This window comes from Balaenoptera borealis (assembly GCF_965194805.1).
Source record: "Balaenoptera borealis genome assembly, chromosome: 1".
Lineage (NCBI taxonomy): Eukaryota > Metazoa > Chordata > Mammalia > Artiodactyla > Balaenopteridae > Balaenoptera > Balaenoptera borealis.
In genome coordinates this window covers 41,064,830-41,088,118 of record NC_138860.1, presented here as the reverse complement: position 1 = coordinate 41,088,118, position 23,289 = coordinate 41,064,830, and the positions used below count along the sequence as shown (strand labels likewise).

Genomic DNA, 23,289 nt, shown 5'->3' with positions numbered 1-23,289 from the left:
CATCAATAATCATTAGAGAAATGTAAACCATAACCACAGAGATATCACTTCATATCCATTAGGATGGTTATAATCAAAAAGTCAGAATAACAGTGTTGGTGATGATGTGAAAGATCAGAACCCTCATACACTGCTGGTGAGAATGTAAAATGGTGGGGCTGCAGTAGAAAACCATGAGGCAGTTTATGAAGTGATTAAACACAGAATTACCACATGACCTAGCAATTCCACTCCTAGGTGTAGGTATACCCTAGAGAAATGAAAACATATGTCTATCCAAAAACTTGTACACAGATATTTATAACAGCATTATTCATAATAACCAAAAGAGGAAAAAACACAAATGTTCATCCACTGATGAATGGACAAATAAAATGTGATGTTAAAGCCATTCTATGGAGTATTAATTGGTCATAAAAGGAATGTGGTAATGATATGTGCTACAACACGACAAGCTTTGAAAACATTATGCTAAGTGGAAAGAAGCAGTCACAAAAGACCATAAATTATAGGCTTCCATTATTGTAAAATGTCTAGATTAGGGAAATCTATAGAAACAGAATGTAGGTTAGTGATTGCTTAGGGTAGGGATGGGAGGGATGAGGGGATAGTGGGGGTAATAGTTAAAGAGTATGGCATTTCTTTTTGAGATGATGAAAATGTTCTAAAATTGACTGTAGTGATGGTAGCACATGTCTGTGAATATACCAAAAGCCACTGAATTGTATACTTTAAATGGTGAATTGTATGGTACATAAATTATATCTAAATAAAGGTGTTTAAAAAATTTAGTCCAGTCCTGGTCTCTAAAATACTTTCATATCAAATACCTAAGACATTATTGAAAGAGAGTAAAAGTTTAAAGATCAATTGTAGCTTAAAGATCAAATACACGTAAAAATAACATAAACTTCATTCCACCATAAATGTATAATATATACAATGGATGCTTAGAATACCCTTGTTTTTGTCTTTATGTTGCCTATACTAATTTATAATACTAAATTAGAAATTTTCATGGAACATGTAAATGAAAATTCAAAACCCATCACATAAGAGAGAATAATAACACAGGCAAAACAGTCTCTGACATAAATCATACCAATGTTTTCTTAGGTCAGTCTCCCAAGGCAATAGAAATAAAAGCAAAAATAAACAAATGGGACCTAATCAAGCTTATAAGCTTTTGCACAGCAAAGGAAACCATAAACAAAACAAAAAGACAACCTACGGACTGGGAAAAAATATTAGCAAATGACGCAACTGACAAGGGCTTACTTTCCAAAATAAACAAACAGATCCTACAATTCAATAGCAAAAAAAATAAGCAACCCAATTGAAAAATGGGCAGAACACCTAGACATTTCTCCAAAGACAACATACAGATGGCCGAAAGGCACATCGCTAATTTTTAGAGAAATGAAAATCAAAACTACAGTGAGGTACCACCTCACACTGGTCAGAATGGCCATCATTAAAAAGTCTACAAATAATAAATGTTGGAGAAGGTGTGGAGAAAAGGGAACCCTCTTACACTGTTGGGAATGTAAATTGGTGAAGCCACTATGGAAAACAGTATGGAGGCTCCTCAAAAAACTAGAAATGCCATATGATCCAGCAATCCCACTCCTGGGCATAACTATAACTGGAAAAGATACATGCACCCTTATGTTCAGAGAAGCACTATTTACAATAGCCAAGACATGGAAACAACCTGAATCTCCACTAACAGATGAGTGGATAAAAAAGATGTGTCATATATATATATATATATATATATATATATATATATATATATATATATATATATATATAATACAATGGAATATTACTCAGCCATAAAAAAAGAATGAAATAATGCCATTTGCAGCAACATGGATGGACCTAGAGATTATCATACTAAGCAAAGTATGTCAGAAAGAGAAAGACAAATACCGTATGATATCACTTGTATGTGGAATCTAAAATATGACACAAATGAACATATCTACAAAACAGAAATAGACTCACAGACATAGAGAACAGACTTGTATTTGCCAAGAGGGAGGGACGAATTGGGGAGGGAAGGATTGAGAGTTTGGGATTAGCAGATGCAAACTATTATATATAGGATGGATAAACAACAAAGTCCTACTGTACAGCACAGGGAACTATAGTCAATATCCTGTGATAAACCATAATGGAGGAGGAGAGCTTCAAGATGGCGGATGAGTAAGACACGGAGATCACCTTCCTCCCCACATATACATCAGAAATACATCTACATGTGGAACAACTCCTACAGAACACCCATTGAACGCTGGCAGAAGACCTCAGACTTCCCAAAAGGCAAGAAACTCCCTACATACCTGGGTAGGGCAAAAGAAAAAAGAAAAAACAGAGACAAAAGAACAGGGACGGGACTTGCACCTCGGGGAGGGAGCTGTGAAGGAGGAAAGGTTTCCACACACTAGGAAGCCCCTTCATGGGCAGAGACTGCGGTGGTGGAGGGGGGAAGCTTCAGAGCCATGGAGGAGAGCACAGCAACAGGAGTGCGGAGGGCACAGCAGAGAGATTCACGCACACAGGAGCGGTGCCGACCAGCACTCACCAGCCCGAGAGGCTTGTCTGCTCACCCACCGGGGCGGGCAGAGGCTGGGAGCTGAGGCTCGGGCTTCGGAGGTCGGATCCCAGGGAGAGGACTGGGGTTGGCTGCGTGAACACAGCCTGAAGGGGGCTACTGCGCTACAGCTGGCTGGGAGGGAGTCGGGGAAAAAGTCTGGAGGTGCTGAAGCGGCAAGAAACTTTTTCTTGCCTCTTTGTTTCTTGGTGTGCGAGGAGAGGGGATTAAGAGTGCTGCCTAAAGGAGCTCCAGAGACGGGCGCGAGCTGTGGCTATCAGCGCGGACCCCAGAGACGGGCGTGAGACACTAAGGCTGCTGCTGCCGCCACCAAGTAGCCTGTGTGCGAGCACAGGTCACTCTCCACACCTCCCCTGCCGGGAGCCTGTGCAGTCCACCACTGCCAGGGTCCCGTGATCCAGGGACAATTTCCCCGGGAGAACGCACGGCGCGCCTCAGGCTGGTGCAATGTTACGCTGGTCTCTGCCGCCGCAGGCTCACCCCGCATCCGTACTGCTCCCTCCCCCTGGCCTGAGTGAGCCAGAGCCCCCAAATCAGCTGCTCCTTTAACCCCGTCCTGTCTGAGCGGTAACAGACGCCCTCAGGCGACCTACACACAGAGGTGGGTCCAAATGCAAAGCTGAACCCTGGGAGCTGTGCAAACAAAGAAGAGAAAGGGAAATCTCTCCCAGCAGCCTCAGAAGCAGTGGATTAAATCTCCACAATCAACGTGATGTACCCTGCATCTGTGGAATACCTGAATAGACAACGAATCATCCCAAATTGAGGAGGTGGACTTTGGGAGCAATGATATATATTTTTTTTCCCCTTTTTCTCTTTTTCTGAGTGTGTATGTGTATGCTTCTGTGTGTGATTCCGTCTGTATAGCTTTGCTTTTACCATTTGTCCTAGGGTTCTGTCTGTCCATTTTTTTTATTACTTAAAAAATTTTTTTCTTAATAATTATTTTACTTTATTTTATTTTATCTTATTTTAACTTCTTTCTTTCTTTCGTTCTTTCTTTCTTTTTCTCCCTTTTATTCTGAGCCATGTGGAGGACAGGCTCTTGGTGCTCCAGCCAGGCGTCAGGGCTGTGCCACTGAGGTGGGAGAGCCAAGTTTAGGACACTGGTCCACAAGAGACCTCCCAGCTCCACGTAATATGAACGGTGAAAATCTCCCAGAGATCTCCATCTCAATGCCAAGACCCAGCTCCACTCAAAACCAGCAAGCTACAGTGCTGGACACCCTATGCCAAACAACTAGCAAGACAGGAACAAAACCCTATCCATTAGCACAGAGGCTGCCTAAAATCATAAGGCCACTGACACCCCAAAGCACACCACCAGATGTGGACCTGCCCACCAGAAAGACAAGATCCAGCCTCATCCACCAGAACACAGGCACTAGTCCCCTCCACCAGGAAGCCTACACAACCCACTGAACCAACCTTAGCCACTGGGGACAGACACCAAAAACAACGGGAACTATGAACCTGCAGCCTGCAAAAAGGAGACTCCAAACACAGTAAGTTAAGCAAAATGACAAGACAGAGAAACACACAGCACATGAAGGAGCAAGGCAAAAACCCACCAGACCTAATAAATGAAGAGGAAACAGGCAGTCTACCTGAAAAAGGATTCAAAATAATGATAGTAAAGATGATCCAAAATCTTGGAAATAGAATGGAGAAAATACAAGAAACGTTTAACAAGGACCTAGAAGAACTAAAGAGCAAACAAACAGTGATGAACAACACAATAAATGAAATTAAAAATTCTCTAGAAGGGATCAATAGCAGAATAACTGAGGCAGAAGAAAGGATAAGTGACCTGGAAGATAAAATAGTGGAAATAACTACTGCAGAGCAGAATAAAGAAAAAAGAATGAAAAGAATTGAGGACAGTCTCAAAGACCTCTGGGACAACATTAAATGCACCAACATTCGAATTACAGGGGTCCCAGAAGAACAAGAGAAAAAGAAAGGGACTGAGAAACTATTTGAAGAGATTATAGTTGAAAACTTCCCTAATATGGGAAAGGAAATAGTTAATCAAGTCCAGGAAGCACAGAGACTCCCATACAGGATAAATCTAAAAAGAAACACGCCAAGACACATATTAATCAAACTATCAAAAATTAAATACAAAGAACAAATATTAAAAGCAGCAAAGAAAAAACAACAAATAACACACAAGGGAATCCCCATAAGGTTAACAGCTGATCTTTCAGCAGAAACTCTGCAAGCCAGAAGGGAATGGCAGGACATATTTAAAGTGATGAAGGAGAAAAACCTACAAGCAAGATTACTCTACCCAGCAAGGATCTCATTCAGATTTGACAGAGAAATTAAAAGCTCTACACACAAGCAAAAGCTAAGAGAATTCAGCACCACCAAACCAGCTTTACAACAAATGCTAAAGGAACTTCTCTAGGCAGGAAAAACAAGAGAAGGAAAAGACCTACAATAAGAAATCCAAAACAACTAAGAAAATGGTAATAGGAACATACATATCGATATTTACCTTAAATGTAAATGGATTAAATGCTCCAACCAAAAGACACACACTGGCTGAATGGATACAAAAACAAGACCCGTATATATGCTGTCTACAAGAGACCCACTTCAGACCTAGGGACACATACAGACTGAAAGTGAGGGGACATAAAAAGATATTCCATGCAAATGGAAATCAAAAGAAAGCTGGAGTAGCAATTCTCATATCAGACAAAATAGACTTTAAAACAAAGACTATTACAAGAGACAAAGAAGGACACTACATAATGATCAAGGGCTCAATCCAAGAAGAAGATATAACAACTGTAAATATTTATGCACCCAACATAGGACCACCTCAATACATAAGGCAAATACTAACAGCCATAAAAGGGGAAATCGACAGTAACACAATCATAGTAGGGTACTTTAACACCCCACTTTCACCAATGGACAGATCATCCAAAATGAAAATAAATAAGGAAACACAAGCTTTAAATGTTACATTAAACAAGTTGGATTTAATTGATATTTATAGGACATTCCATCCAAAAACAGCAGAATACACATTCTTCTCAAGTGCTCATGGAACATTCTCCAGGATACATCATATCTTGGGTCACATATCAAGCCTTGGTAAATTTAAGAAAAATGAAATCGTATCAAGTATCTTTTCTGACCACAACGCTATGAAACTAAGATATAAATTACAGGAAAAAATCTGTAAGAAATACAAACACATGGAGGCTAAACAACACACTACTTAATAACCAAGAGATCACTGAAGAAATCAAAGGGGAAATCAAAAAATACCTAGAAACAAATGACAATGAAAACACGACGACCCAAAACCTATGGGATGCAGCAAAAGCAGTTCTAAGAAGGAAGTTTATAGCTATACAATACTACCTTAAGAAACAAAAAACATCTCAAATAAACGACCTAACCTTGCACTGAAAGCAATTAGAGAAAGAAGAACAAAAAACCCCCAAAGTTAGCAGAAGGAAAGAAATCATAAAGATCAGATCAGAAATAAATGAAAAAGAAATGAAGGAAAGGGCTTCCCCGGTGGCGCAGTGGTTGAGAATCCGCCTGCCAGTGCAGGGGACACGGGTTCGATCCCTGGTCCGGGAAGATCCCACATGCCGCAGAGCAACTAAGCTCGTGTGCAACAACTACTGAGCCTGTGCTCTAGAGCCCGTGAGCCACAACTACTGAGCCCGCGTGCCGCAACTACTGAAGCCCACGCACCTAGAGCCCGTGCTCCACAATGAGAGAAGCCACTGCAATGAGAAGCCCACGCACCGCAACGAAGAGTAGCCCCCGCTCGCTGCAACTAGAGAAAGCCCGCACGCAGCAACAAAGACCCAACACAGCCAAAAATAAATAAATAAATAAAAATTATTTAAAAAAAGAAATGAAGGAAACAATAGCAAAGATCAATAAAAGTAAAAGCTGATTCTTTGAGAAGACAAATAAAATTGATAAAACATTAGCCAGACTTATCAAGAAAAAAAGGGAGAAGACTCAAATCTATAGAATTAGAAATGAAAAAGGAGAAGTAACAACTGACACTGCAAAAATACAAATGATCATGAGAGATTACTACAAGCAACTGTATGCCAATAAAATGGACAACCTGGAAGAAATGGACAAATTCTTAGAAACGCACAACCTTCCGAGACTGAACCAGGAAGAAATGGAAAATATGAACAGACCAATCACAAGTAATGAAATTGAAACTGTGATTAAAAATTTTCCAACAAACAAAAGCCCAGGACCAGATGGCTTCACAGGCGAATTCTATCAAACATTTAGAGAAGAGCTAACACCTATCCTTCTCAAACTCTTCCAAAATATTGCAGAGGGAGGAACACTCCCAAACTCATTCTACGAGGCCACCATCACCCTGATACCAAAACCAGACAAAGATGTCACAAAGAAAACTACAGGCCAATATCACTGATGAACATAGATGCAAAAATCCTCAACAAAATACAAGCAAACAGAATCCAACAGCACATTAAAAGGATCATACACCATGATCAAGTGGGGTTTATTCCAGGAATGCAAGGATTCTTCAGTATACGCAAATCAATCAATGTGATACATCGTATTAAAAAATTGAAGGAGAAAAACCATATGATCATCTCAATAGATGCAGAGAAAGCTTTCGACAAAATTCAACACCCATTTATGATAAAAACCCTCCAGAAAGTAGGCATAGAGGGAACTTTCCTCAACATAATAAAGGCCATATATGACAAACCCACAGCCAACATTGTCCTCAATGGTGAACTACTGAAACCATTTCCACTAAGATCAGGAACAAGACAAGGTTGCCCACTCTCACCAGTATTATTCAACATAGTTTTGGAAGTGTTAGCCACAGCAATCAGAGAAGAAAAAGAAATAAAAGGAATCCAAATCGGAAAAGAAGAAGTAAAGCTGTCACTGTTTGCAGATGACATGATACTATACATAGAGAATCCTAAACATGTTACCAGAAAACTACTAGAACTAATCAATGAATTTGGTAAAGTAGCAGGATACAAAATTAATGCACAGAAATCTCTTGCATTCCTATACACTAATGATGAAAAATCTGAAAATGAAATTAAGAAAACACTCCCATTTACCACTGCAACAAAAAGAATAAAATATCTAGGAATAAACCTACCTAAGGAGACAAAAGACCTGTATGCAGAAAATTATAGGACACTGATGAAAGAAATTAAAGATGATACAAATAGATGGAGAGATATAGAATGTTCTTGGATTGGAAGAATCAACATTGTGAAAATGACTCTACTACCCAAAGCAATCTACAGATTCAATGCAATCCCTATCAAACTACCACTGGCATTTTTCACAGAACTAGAAAAAAAATTTCACAATTTGTATGGAAACACAAAAGACCCCGAATAGCCAAAGCAATCTTGAGAAAGAAAAATGGAGCTGGAGGAATCAGGCTCCCTGGCTTCAGACTATACTACAAAGCTACAGTAATCAAGACAGTATGTTAGTGGCACAAAAACAGACATATAGATCAATGGAACAGGATAGAAAGCCCAGAGATAAACCCACACACATATGGTCCCCTTATCTTTGCTAAAGGAGGCAAGAATATACAGTGGAGAAAAGACAGCCTCTTCAGTAAGTGGTGCTGGGAAAACGGGACAGCTACATGTAAAAGAATGAAATTAGAATACTCCCTAACACCATACACAAAAATAAACTCAAAATGGATTAAAGACCTAAATGTAAGGCCAGACATCATCCAACTCTTAGAGGAAAACATAGGCAGAACACTCTATGACATAAATCACAGCAAGATCCTTTTTGACCCACCTCCTAGAGAAATGGAAATAAAAACAAAAATAAACAAATGGGACCTAATGAAACTTAAAAGCTTTTGCACAGCAAAGAAAACCATAAACAAGACCAAAAGACAACCTTCAGAATGGGAGAAAATATTTGCAAATGAAGCAACTGACAAAGGATTAATCTCCAAAATTTACAAGCAGTTCATGCAGCTCAACATTAAAAAGACAAACAACCCAATCCAAAAATGGGCAGAAGACCTAAATAGGCATTTCTCCAAAGAAGATATACAGATTGCCAACAGACACATGAAAGGATGCTCAACATCATTAATCATTAGAGAAATGCAAATCAAAACTACAATGAGATATCATCTCACACCGGTCAGAATGGCCATAATCAAAAAATCTACAAATAATAAATGCTGGAGAGGGTGTGGAGAAAAGGGAACCCTCTTGCACTGTTGGTGAGAATGTATATTGATACAGCCACTATGGAGAACAGTATGGACGTTCCTTAAGAAACTAAAAATAGAACTACCATATGACCCAGCAATCCCACTACTGGGCATATACCTTGAGAAAACCATAATTCAAAAAGAGTCATGTACCAAAATGTTCATTGCAGCTCTATTTACAATAGCCAGGATATTGAAGCAACCAAAGTGTCCATCAACAGATGAATGGATAAAGAAGATGTGGCACATATATACAATGGAATATTACTCAGCCATAAAAAGGAATGAAACTGAGTTATTTGTAGTGAGGTGGATGGACCTAGAGACTGTCATACAGAGTGAAGTAAGTCAGAAAGAGAAAAACAAATACCGTATGCTAAGATATATATATGGAATCTAAAAAAAAAAGGTCATGAAGAACCTAGGGGCAAGATGGGAATAAAGATGCAGACCTACTAGAGTATGGACTTGAGGATACGGGGAGGGGGAAGGGTAAGCTGGGACAAAGTGAGAGAGTGGCATGGACATATATACACTGCCAAATGTCAAATAGATAGCTAGTGGGAAGCAGCTGCCTAGCACAGGGAGATGAGCTCAGTGCTTTGTGACCACCTAGAGGAGTGGGATAGGGAGGGTGGGAGGGAGGGAGATGCAAGAGGGAAGAGATATGGGGACATATGTATATGTATAACTGATTCACTTTGTTATAAAGCAGAAACTAATACACCAGTGTAAAGCAATTATACTGCAATAAAGATGTTAAAAAAAAACCATAATGGAAAAGAATATGAAAAAGAATATATATATGTATAACTGAATCACTTTGCTGTACAGCGGAAATTAACACAACATTGTAAATCAACTGTACTTCAATAAAATTTTTTTAAAAAGAGATAATAGTTTATTAACATGGCTATGTAGTATTGGTTTTAAGAACAGTTCATTGAATAAAAAAATATTAAATTCAGTACAGTAAGATAATTTGGAGTTTTCCCTCATAATATAGTTTTGCTGGTACTGTCTCAAATGAATCTTACCAGAAAATCTAGTCTATATTCGTTTCTCTCAAGACCTCAAATATCAAGAACACTAAAATTTTAAAATATTATCATAAAGTCTTCCACTTCTTGTCCATTTTCATAAAAGTCAATGTGATAGGGCTTCCCTGGTGGCGCAGTGGTTGAGAATCTGCCTGCCAATGCAGGGGACACGGGTTCGAGCCCTGGTCTGGGAGGATCCCACGTGCCACGGGGCAACTGGGCTCGTGAGCCACAATTACTGAGCCTACACGTCTGGAGCCTGTGCTCCGCGGCAAGAGAGGCCGCAATAGTGAGGGGCCCGCGCACCATGATGAAGACTGGCCCCCGTTTGCCACAACTAGAGAAAGCCCTCGCACAGAAATGAAGACCCAACACAGCCATAAATAAATAAATTAATTAAAAAAAAAAGTCAATGTGATAAACTAAACTTCTTAGAGATAACCAAATTATTTCAAGTTGTTCATTGTTAATCCTCTATTTTACATCTAAGAATAGTTTGAAGTACTAGGTATCATAATTTGTAACAGAAATAACAGCTTTATAGGTATAATTTTCCTTAAAGAAAAAAGATAACATATTTCCAATTACTGTTGCTCACATATTTGAAACCTAAAGTAGGCTCTCATATAAGATTCGTGCTACAAATTACAGAACAAGCACCGTATCATAGCAACCCAGCAATACCACTACAGTGACACGCTGAGGATGCAATCCAAGATTCTAATTTAAGAAACTGGCACAGAATATAGGACATGCAGCTTTTTTTGGCAATACCCCTAGAACATTAATAACTAAGAGTCTAAAATCGGCTTTTATTTGAAACTTTAGAGGATCAAGCTTTTATAAAGTAACAATGGAAACGTTTATTAACAAATGATTCACAGCACTGTAACTAAATATGACTTAAGTAAGGGTCTATGATTTCATTAAAATTGAAAATGGTAGGAAAAATTGTAGATATCACGTCTTAGGAATTTGAATACATGAACCCTACCAGTTTGATAATGCATTCTAATATACAAATGTATACCATTTTAAGAAAACCCCTAGAATACTATCTAAAACTTTAAAAAGCATAAATATTTACATGCTTTACTCAATTACCATTCAAATGCAAATACATTCACAACTACTACACTACAAAAGGGTTAAAATGTACTGTTCAATTTTTATTTCAAAAAATTATGTTACCTTTTGTTATCAAAACCACTTTAAATATAAGAACAAGAAATGAAGATGAGCTAGTGGGGCATGTTATATAGATTTCTTGGAATGTAGAACCTTGAGAAGCAGAATACTGAAAAACAGTTTCCTAGAAGAATAAATGGAATATTGTGTCATCTGTTTAATTCAATTTGAATATAAAATCTATTCATTAAATAAAGGTTTTTAGAAGCATCTTTGTTTCATTTGGGACCCTTGGGGAACAAGAAGTGTTAAAACAGACCTTTATAGATGGTTTCCATAGCTGTGATGAGGTTCCATCTTGCAGCTAACTCTACCTGCAACTCCTAAGAAACACCTGCTACTGTGTTAGGAAAAGGATTACCTACTTTAACAAGGTGGTTCAAGTCTCTAGAGCAGGGCCTAAGGGCCACAAAACAGCCCACCCACTTCCCTCCTCCATCTGACCAGAGACGGGCTTCAGCATGGCGGTGGTGCTGCAAATCCAAGGACCCTGAAATTATATACAAAATATTGTATATGATATTTTCTGAGAAGATGATGGATTCCTCTAATCAGATTTTCTAGGAGATCCATGTATAATCTCCCTAAAATTAAACACCAGTACTCTTAGAAGTTATTTCCTCTTCTTTTAACATAAGGAATTTTCATAATCAAGGTTTAAAATGATTTGATTCAGTATTTCCAAAAATAAAAAGTTTAATCAGAAACAATTCTAAATAGATTTTAATTTTTTTCTTTCAGAAACATGCTATTTATAGTATTCTATTAAAGTAAAAGTAATGGGTTATAGAACAACATACATTATATGATCTCACTAATGGGAAAATATAGGAAGATGTTCAAAATTTTAGAAGTTTCCTCTGCCTGGGGATTTTTACTTTCTATTCACTTGTTTTTAAGAGTGAGTCTGTAAATTTTTACAAAAATAATAAAGCCATTATACAAGAAATAGGGTAGTTAAGAATATGACATTTCTCACTGCATAGTCTTTAAATGACTTTATTTTAGAAAACCATGAAAACTGAGACTCACTCATGACTCACAGCAAGTACTGTATCCTAAAATAGTCATTCCTATTCCACAGGAGAAACTACTTTTCTAGATCTTTTTTTAAAAAAAAGTTCTCAAAATATCAAAATATGATTATGTGTAAGCTTATACAGGTGGTTCAAATTAAAAACAGAATTATCAAAATATATGAAATACCAAAATCAGTGCCTGGTTATCTGGTAGCTAAGTAAAACCTGGGTTATTTTTACCTCTCCTACATGAATGATAGAAATTTCCTATGAAGGAAATACGACTGTGAAAATTAAATGCACCTTAAAAGCATTTCATTGTTACATTTGCTACTTTATTTCCACTTTGGATTCAAATTTAGTCACAAATGTATGCAGAAAACTACTTAGAGAGATGACACATTGTCTAATTTCAGTTTTTCTCAGTTTTCAGGAGAACAAAATCAGCAAAGTGATAGATGAATTGGCCCAATTGACTTTTATATCCAAGTCTCAGTTATCTTGCCCCAATTTATTTTCCTCCCTTGAATTGGGAAATAATGATCAGAAAGACAGTGCTATGTTAATGTGATCATAGTTTAAAAAAAAAGAAGTTTTCAAAAACTGTGTGTACATAGCTTGTGTATAGGAGAACAGAGAAGCAAAAATAAGTAGAATCTAATCAGTCTTGATATTCCATAATAATTCCATAATTCCTCAAAGCTGCTAATTACATATCATTATAACTTTAAGTGAGTAGAGACTCCAAATTATAAATCTAGCTCTGACACAAATGTGCTGAGTGATTAAAAGTTCATTTCATCTTGTTTCTCAGTACTCATTCATAAAACAACTGTTCTCCAATTTCTTCTTCAGAAAAACTTTACATTACTTTAAAAAGGGAAGAATTGTGCTAAAAGGGAGACCTGCAAAGATCAATGAAGCATTTTTATACCAGAAGAATTTAAAAAATAAAGATCCTCTGCTTTACAGGGTCTTAGAAAAACCTACTTTCAGTACTGGCCTACCTGCCCACGACCTAAAAGAAATCACTCTCTCTCCTGTAAGGCTCTCAACTACAAATATTTCTCCTTTGTGCTGTTAGAAAATAACACGTTAATTTTGCTTTAGTGCAGACAATACATATCTTGGTTTCATATTACAGAGGACGAATCAATTGAGAAGATGAAGCTATAAATGACTTGCGCAAGAATATAACCTACCTGTTTTGGTTTCTTCATCAACAAAATGCTAAATTTGTATTTAACTAAGTTTGTATGTAAACTATTACTCAATTATAAATCATTATAAAATTGTGAATTACTGCATGATACAAAACGGTGTTTTTCTTTAAATCAATTTAATAGCGTTTGCTTCATTATTTCATTCAATAAATATTAAACCAAGTACTGACTGCCTTAATTATGGGAAGGAAGATAATGGATCTCAGGTCCTGGAGCACTTAACTTATAAAGGCAGAAAACAGCCAATTAAGTAACTAACCCTACTCATGAACCTGTCCCAACAAATTTTGTAATCTACCTCACACATATACCAAGAACATCTTGCCATTGCGCAATGTCTTATACACAGACATTCCACTGAATGGGGAATATATAATCCCATTTTGCCCAAAAGACCAAGTGGCCAGCATCCCAAACTCTGAAAATTTTCTAATAAACAACGTTGAAAATCTTTTAATGAATGTGTAGAAATCATAGAAATTACCAATGGGCACTCTGTGATTCACACATCCAGAAGTCTATTTGCTGTTTATACCTAGGTTTCCAAAAGACATCTTCAAACTTAAAATCTCTAAAATATAACTCTGGATTTTCCCTCTTTATCTGGTTCTTTTTCTAATGTATTCCTTCTCAGTGCTGGTAGACCTATGCAACTCAGCTGTCCGAGCTAAAACACCTGGGAAACATCTTTGGCTCCTACCTTTGCCTGCCCATCTCCCCCAAACAATTCATCAACAAGTCCTAGCTTAGTTATATTGTGAATACATCTCTTTCTCTCCATCTTTACTGCTACCACCCTAGCCCCAGCCATATCATGCCTCATCTAGCCTATTAAAACAACCTCCTAACTGATCCTCCTTCTAAAAATCTTGTTCTGCTACAATCCATTCTCCACCCAGCAGCTAGTGATACATTTTTTTTTTTTTAATTGTCAAGCTTCCTGAAAGAGATGTCCATACTTACTGACTTGGCTTTCCCAATTTCCATTCACTCCTCACTTCTCCTTAGAGAAGTCTGGTTTCAAGTCTATCAATCCTCTGAAACCCCTCTAGAGTCACAAATGTTGCCTGAAGACCTCCAAACCCATGGAAACATTTCCATTCTTATTTGACTTGTTAGCAGCTCTTCTCACTGTTACTAGCCCCACCCCACTCCCAATTAAAAACATATTTTCTTCCCTTGACCGCCTTGTCTCTACTCTCTCCTGTCTTCCACTCAAGCTGTTGCTCCTTCTTCTCTGATCATCATCTAAATGATGGTATTCCTTGCCCTCTTCTCATTCTATATACATTTTCAGTAAGCAGTTGCATCTCTTCAAATGCCACCTTTAATCTAAAGCTCCTAAATTTTTATTTTTAGCACAGATTTTTCTACTTAGCTCCAGACCCAAATATCTAATTTCCTACTAGACTCTTCATTTCCACAGGCACTTCAACCTGTCCCACATGTAGAACCATTATCTTCTCCCACATCAGATCTTCCACTCTTTTTCCCTTTCAGTAAATTGCTACCATACATCTAGTTGCACAAGTTAGAACTGTATCATCATTGATTTTTCCCTCTCACCAAGTCCCCCTGTGATACCACCTATCCCCACTTAGATAAGGCCACCATCATCTCTTGCCTGGATTACTGCGCCAGCATTAACGAGTATTCTTCACTCTCATCTCCCAATACACTCTTCACACAACTGTCAGGAATAAGTGCAGGACATGGCATCAAGGCTGTTACCTAGACACTAACTGTTGCTCCAGTCTCTTCTCTAGCCAGTTCCCTATTATAATATTCTTTATCACGGCCACATATATTGCTGGCAGTTCCCAACATATGCTATGCTCACCTACCTCTGGGGTTGCCCATACTGTCCTTTAGGTGGACCTCTTAGAACCCATGTGTCTTGATCTAACACCTCTGGCCTTTCAGGTCTCAGCTTACCAGTCACCTTCTCCAGGAAGCTTTCCCTGATCTCTCTCCTCACATACCAAAACTGAGTTGGGTCCCTCACACACTCCCCTAGGCTTTCACTGCTTACTCTTATCACAGCACTTGTCTCTAATTGAAACCACCGGCTTACATGTCTATATTTACCCCACCAGACTCTAAGCCCCTAAAGACATTTAATTTCGAAAGAAAAAGCATTCATCCTTTTATTCACTTTACTGAGTAAAGTTTTAATCTCTACAATGGTTCACCTAAAATTTAAGCACTATGAACATCAAAGAGGAAAATATTTCTGTACTAGATTTTGAAAGCAAAGTATGTATCTAGTTTCACAGCAGGCAAACAAAATCTTTTTCCTCTGGCTAATTATAAGAAGAACGGTAGTACAAGTTTAAAAAAAAAGCAAATATATAGAAAATTTGAAATTATATTTTATTTTACTATAGAAATTATATTTTATTTTACTTATGACTTCAACAGATGTTTATCTTTAGAAAAGTCTGTTTGGAAAATTATGTTTTAAAAAAACACCCAGTTTTGCTAAACCAAAATTCAGAGCTTATGACAAAAACTGTCTCATCCTTTTGACTTTATCAATTTAGAGGCACAGGATTAACTATGAGTTCAAATAATCATCATCTTCTGGTAACAGCTATAATTCTAGAATATCCGTTATCAATGAGTGTGACTCAAAGGCAAATCCCATTAAAAAGAGAAAATGTATCATTTTTGAAGCTACATTTAATATTTTATTATCCTGTACTACAAGTTAAGCCCAGTCATTAAAAAATTCTAGTTTCATACACCTAACATCTTTTTAACTATCGTTTATGCAGTTTCCTCACTAAGCAAAATCTGAGAGAGTATCTAAGAGCTTAAAAACCCTGTACTTCTTCTCCCTACCTTAAAGAAAGCTTTTCTGATGAAATGACAAGACAGCTATTTATTTAGAACAAGAGTGAAACTCATTCCCAATGAAAGCTAAACCAGAATGACTTCTGAGGTCCCATTCAGCACTGGAAGGCTCAACTAGATATAACATCACAATAAGGTTACAGTAAATGCAATTAGCATCGCAATTCCAGTAGGAGGAGTGAGTTCCCAAGAAATCCCTTGCCTTCAGTATCCAAGTTAGAAATAGGTTCTCTGAATTTTATAATGTGAACCTATCATATTTGGCAAACTACAAAAAAAAAATCCTAATAGATTTCTTTAAGAAATCTGATCAAAATTGCAGGATTTCTAAAATTCACCATTACACGAAAAACCCACATAAACAAATTCCTTCAAGGAAAAGTTCAAAAAGATATATATAAAAAGTGGTTTGAAACTGCTCATTAGTGAATATCCTGCCCAGACAAGCAGAGCTTATTTCACATAAACCTAGCCTGTCATGTAAAACTCTTTCAGTAAAGCATTTAGGTTCCCTATTACATAATAACGCACAGAAAGTAATTATATATTTAAAATCTGTTCCTTTCATCTCCTTCAAGGACATCCTTATAAATAAAGATTGAACCTCAAATTTAGAAATTACTGGAAACTAGTTATTTCAGTTTACCCAATATTTATATACAGTTGTCCACATCTGGAAGTCAACCCAGTATTACTTTTCCACACAGACCTTACACAATACCTTTCCTAGAAATAAATCTATCAGTAATGTTACACGTCACTTAAACCAGTCACTGGCAAAGCACAAATACAGCAGCAAACAATCCTTTGTTTCAAACCTACATTTACTATTTATTATCATGGTATTAAAAACCCAAAATTCATAACTTTGAATCAGATTTAGGCACAAATATATTAAAACAAAACACAAAACAGAAGAGAACCAATCTGCTGGTAGATAGCACAGAACACCACTGAAGGAAGCATAATCAATAACGGGGGATGTGTGTAGAGGGAGGGCCAACAGGTAATTTCTTAATCAAAACAGTGACTCCGTCTATATGACCACACTTGTTATGCACAGAACACTGTATTTGGTACTATAATAGAATATGAAAACACAGATGACTTCTGCTTTCACAAAAATTTTACCATCTCATTCTGGAGGGAGAACATCACTACATAACTGACACTGACTCAGCACAACAAATCAACAAATACAGGTATCATTCAAACTGGTTAGCAGAAAGGCCAAAGACAAAAGAGAGTTATGGAATATAAGCGGCCCCAGGTCCTTGCTGCCCTACCTTCAGTAAAAAACTGTGGTCAAGATTAAGATGATAGACGTAAAAACACTGACAAAAAACATTTCTTTTTCTTTTTCTTTCTAAAATGCCCTGTCTATTCTGCAAAAATCTGGAATACTTCACAAATCTGTGTGTCATCCTTGTGCAGGAATCATGCTAATCTTCAATAGTTTCAGTTTTAGTATATGTGCTGCCAAAGCAACCACAAGAAAAACATTACTTGATGCTAAATAAACATAAGGCATGACCAAAAACAGTTATGATCAACATATCTCATCTGTTCAACACCTAATAGTCAACATATACACTAGTAATATTAGTTCTAAATCTTCAAGAGGCAGAACAATGCTGTGAACATATAGCAAATATCAGCTTTACATTCCAAATTGGTTGGGATTATCATGCTACCCTGAATGATGGGATTAAACCTAGGCAAACTGCTATCATATGTTCTCACTTTTACTTGACAGCTCAGCCACAGCTCCGAAAATCACAGAGAAAAAAAAAACAAAAAAAACTTGACCATCTTGTATCAAAGGATAATAGCTGAGTTTTAATTACGATAACTACAGCAAAATCTAATAGAATCAACTTGTCACACCTAAAATTCCAGAATCCAAGAGCACTATCCCCCTTCAGGAAAGTAGCTGATTAGCCATAGGGGGCAGCAAAGTTAAGAGAGTGAAAAGTAAATAGCACGAGGTGAAGTGAGGGCAGGAAATGTTAACAGGCTGGGTAATGAGCCGCGAGTATCCAGAGAAAAGGACAAAGTCTCAATTAATGAATTAAATCAATAGACAGATAATGCCAAACCAGTGATTCTCAACCCTGGCTGCATATCAGAATCATCCTGGGAGCTTTCAAAAATACAAATGCCTGCATCCTACCTTAGACCAATTTATTTAGAATCACTTGAGGGTAGGACCCAGGCACTGATGTTTTTTAAAACTCTCTAAGTGCACAGCCAGGGTTGAGAACACTGCTAAACACATAAAATAAAAATAAGCTAGTTTATATCCCCAGCTTTTTACAATTTAAAAAGTTAAAATTTTAAAAACACACAAAAATCTATTATTTCCCAAATGTATGATTTTTGTTGATAAACCTGTCTTTGTCATCCAAAGAGAGGCAATACCTCATCAAAGACTAATTCATTTTTGTGATTTTATCAAGGGAAAATATTATTCTTACAAGTAAAAATGATTAAACTGAAGGTCAAAGGGGTTAAACAACTAGCCCAAAGCAACTGTGACTCATCAATGATACAGGAAGACAGTTTAAGTGTACTATTTACAGGATGGTACTCTATCCCAGTGATCACACTATTTTACTTAAATACATTTTACTGGATTCTCACTTTACAGGCACTTCATAAAAGGATTCAAAATTCAATTAAGAATCAGAGGAGGTAATAACATTGGGGGAAAAAGAAATTTGACCCTAAATAGGAATTCTGAAGATGTTAAATTAGACTTAAATGGAAGTTTTTCCTTCATGTGAAGGCCAGCAACAGACACTATATTAATTTCTCTAGAAGTATATCCTTAAAAAGTTTTTAAAAATTTAAAAATAAGTCTACCAGAAGAAATATAATATTACTTCCAGAAGACAGTCCTAAAATAGGTAAAATGTTATATCCCTTTGTAAACAAACATTTTTAACATATTCAGATGAATTTCAATTCTCCTTTATTGCCACCTCAATTACTAAAACGGGTTTTGGGTTTAGACGGAATGAAATTAATTTTGAAAGAAATCTATAAACCTTAAAAGTTGAGTCAGTAGTGTCCCTCACCAGCACAGAAAAGTTAAGTTAGTTATGAAATTTCAAATCGTGTCATTGTTCTTGTTCCAGATACCCTAAAAGACCACATACATCAAGAAAAACAAAAATTTTTTTTTCCCTATATGTAAGCAAAGCACTTCAAATGAGCACCACTGTTACTGGACTAAATACCTCCAGTGGGACCCAGCTTCTAAGAATACACCAACAAAGAAACTGAGGAACCTTGGTAAGTTCTTCACCTCATCTGAAGGGGACTTCAATCTCAAAGCCAGTTTCATTCTGTTCTTTGCCATTTACTGGCTGTCTCCCATAAGAAATGCACATCTATACAATTCTACTGGTTAATTCAATTTCTCTGCTTGATAAAAAACTTCTAACTACAACTTTCAATATTTTAAATAGTCACTCTACCCTATTTCCACATCCACACTTATGCTGATGTTACAGCTTCACCTCATTTCACATAAATCATATGTGAAAACTGATTATAAACAAATTATACATTAAGTACACTAGCAAAGTTTACTATTTATGTGAATCCTTCATTTAGAAAATATCTTTGATCTGGATTTTCAAATATCAAAGAGAATGGGAACTAACATTCTTTGCCTATTTTCAGGCACTAATTACATTATTTCACTTAATCCCCCAAATCCTGGGGAGATAGAAGGTATTATCCCCATTTTACAGATAAGGAAAGCAACTCAGAAAGATTAAAATTTTACCTTTGACCCAGGGCTGACCCCAATGACCCAACTCTATCATACTGCTCAAATTTCATAAAGCAGGATAACAGCAAAAATACTGAAATCATTTAACCTGGGTACCAGTGTCAGGTGCAACACCATCCAGATAAGTAATCACAGGCCTGAAACTAAGCTGTTTAAGCCTCAGCTTTCTCATCTGGGAATAATATTGGTCTTGCACAGAGTTGGTGGGATAACACAATGAAATATAATTTTTGTAAAAATACATTGAGCTATGGATTGTCACAATATTACCTTAGGTGTGAAAAAGCAAGGGATATCGGGGATTAGATGTTATACAACTTTGGACTATTTCACTTATTATGAGCAATACTGTTTTTATAATTTAAAAATCTAAAGAAAAGTGTAAAATAATTTGTAAATACTAAATGTTATATAACTGTATGGCATCTACTATTTTACCAAACCAATCCTTCTAGAGACTTACACAAAAAAGGTTAAACAGACTGACAAGCTTCCAATTAACTGATTTTTTTTTTTAAAGTTAAAAGTCTCCTAACTGTTGGTTACCAGAGGAAAAGTTTAAGGTAGAAAAATTAAGTATTATACTAATGTAAATTTAAATACAGAAAAAAATGATTGACAGAATGTTCCTACCTTTATTTTCTAATACCTAGTTCTCAGAGGAACTTACAGAATGAACATAAGAAATTTCAAGTATTTTGGAAAAAAAGTTTTTTTAAGCTATAAAATATAAGGCAGTTAAGTTTGATGACCCACATAAGTTTCTCATTTTTAAAACATCCTTTTAACAAGGCTTGTTTTTTAAATACTTTCTGTAATAAAACAGAATTTTCTCTGAACATTTTCACCATTAAAATCCTGCAACCCACTTACTAAATTATTTCACACGAATAAACTTCTTATAGATTAAAAAATGGGATTATTTTGTTAATCTTTACCCATAGCATGCTTTAAGGAAAATAGCCGGCACCTTTCCAGTTTAGATTCATGTGGACAAAGTGTAACATAAGCAGGTTGGCATAAACACTTAAAAGATTTTGGATGGTCACAGACATTCAATCACTCCACAGCAAGATTATATTTCAGAGCAGGAAGAAAAATTCTCTTTCATACATGTATTACAGGGCTTTCCACTGGTTTTTGTTAAGGCCACAAATGGAAAAAACTACTACTGACAGAAAAAGCACTCAACGTTGTGGTATCAAAGACACTGCCAAAGTACCAAGTGAAGCAACTGAATTTTTAAAAAATCACTTTTCAAGCATTTTGGCATCTGGAGTAAAAGTAGTTTTTCCTAGTGGGTAATCTAAGTAAGAATCTTATTCCTCAATTAAATTTACATAAATTTATCCTGAATACGTAACTTTCCTTATAAAGAATACTATATTTTCATGTAAAACATACAGAATAAAACTAAAGTTCCAATTTTATTTTTTTCTCTACTAGTGAGCAAAATACTATAAATAAAACATTCAATGGCACCTTCAACTTGTTGAACAATACACCATGAAACCTGGATGAATACTGACTCTGCATATTTTTGCTAGGCTTTTAAAAACAAAATATATTAAAGTTGCATCTCCTGGCTTGAAGCAACCATATGTTTAATATTCAATTATTTTTATTAAATATAAGTAAATATTATATTAAAAAAACAATATAAGGAACATCTTACTAAAAAGAAAATTAAAGAAACATGAAAGAAAAACACTAGTACCAAACCTTCAAACTGCAAAAATAATTTGCCAATTTAATGAAAAAAAATAAAAAGGTAAAAATATCTATGTTTTAGTTAAGTTTAAAATTTTAAATTCATGAATAGTAGTTCAATGTCCTAATAGGTAAGATGATATTCTTTTATAGCTATGACATCACTCAAAAATTAGTCTTGACAATGACTATCATTGTGGTCTACCGTTGACTATGCTATGTAAATTTTCACAGTTTTTGTATACTAAATAGCAAATGATAAATGCAATACCACAGGCTACACATCTTAAATAAAACCTTCTTTCAAAAGTCAGTTTGATTCTGGCTGTGGGATGTCTTTAATTTAGAAGCACCCCAAGAGGCAGGGCAGTGTAGGATCTGAATGGGGTTCCAGAGCTATTGCAGGTCAACTGTGATTTGATCTGGGGTTTTCTTTAGACTCTTAGCCAAACTAAGGCTGGATTCATAGGCCCAAAGACAAATCAGAACCAGACTGGCCTTAAAGGGGATGCTGGAGCTTTTTCAAACTGATAGAAAAACCTGCTGAACATTTATCTATTTCAGTATGAACTTTTCATTTCCTGGCCTTGCAAAACAGATGATCTAAATTTCTATCAGGTTTCTTTTGTCGAAAAAAAATTTCGAATGTTTAGGACCATTATCATCTTGTTCCATGATGATGCCTATCTCATAAAAAGCAAAGACATTAAAATTATAAAATTAAAAGGTAGTAATCCACAAAGAATAAACTAGAACACCAGGAACCAATTTCTTTCTTTCTTTCTTTTTTTAATCCTCTAAACCTAGTGGGAAAAAGGAGTGAGCCAAAAGGAGTGCCAAGTTCTCCTGCAAGGCACTGACACGGATACCAATCTGAATTACTGTACAAACCTACAAAGTCCCTGGAATCACTGCTTGGCGAACTAAGTTCCCATTCCATTGCAAAGCGACACTATCTACTCCTTAACACCTCTCCAAGTTTACCGTGTGTATCTTCTAAGACGATCAAGTATTTTAAGTCTTTCTATTCTTTGGGCTAAAGGTAACATTTAAATCTAATGACCCAATAAGTAATACACTACACTAGTCAGATTTTTTAGGCTTTTTCTTTATAAATAAATCTAAAGGCCAGGTAACTCTTAACCGGTGTTTGCATTAGGATTCCTGGTCTGTAAGACTCTTAGGAACCATCAATGGGAAGGAAAGTTAGGAAGAGAGTGCGTACAGGCGCTTTATAATTGGAAAAGTAAAGGATTGGCTAAGAGTGGCCGAAAAGAGGCAGGTCTCAGAAAGGGAAGGTCGGAACGTAAGACAGGTTGTTAAAGCAAGATGGGGAAGGGCAAGGCTCGGGGAAGAAGAGTGAAGAACTCTACCCCTCGGGCCGCAAGAGGAGAGTTCCAGTAGCAAGGGCAGGTAAGCGAGCGCGCAGGTGGGGAGGGGTGCTGACCTCCTCCAAGACCGGAAGAGTTGAGGTGAACCCAGAAGTGAGAAAAGAAGCAAGGCTCTTAACAGCAAACCTGTTTGAATCAAAGGGGAGTGGGAGGACGCCAAGGAAGCATGGGGAACGCGACTCAC

The 23,289-nt window shown here is 36.6% G+C and overlaps 1 protein-coding gene across 2 annotated transcripts in view; it reads right to left on the bottom strand.

Annotated features, from left to right (window-relative positions):
• The window catches only part of PPP2R5A (protein phosphatase 2 regulatory subunit B'alpha), a 99,987-nt gene that overhangs the window by 75,642 nt on the left and 1,056 nt on the right, over positions 1-23,289 (bottom strand). The window lies entirely within an intron of this gene.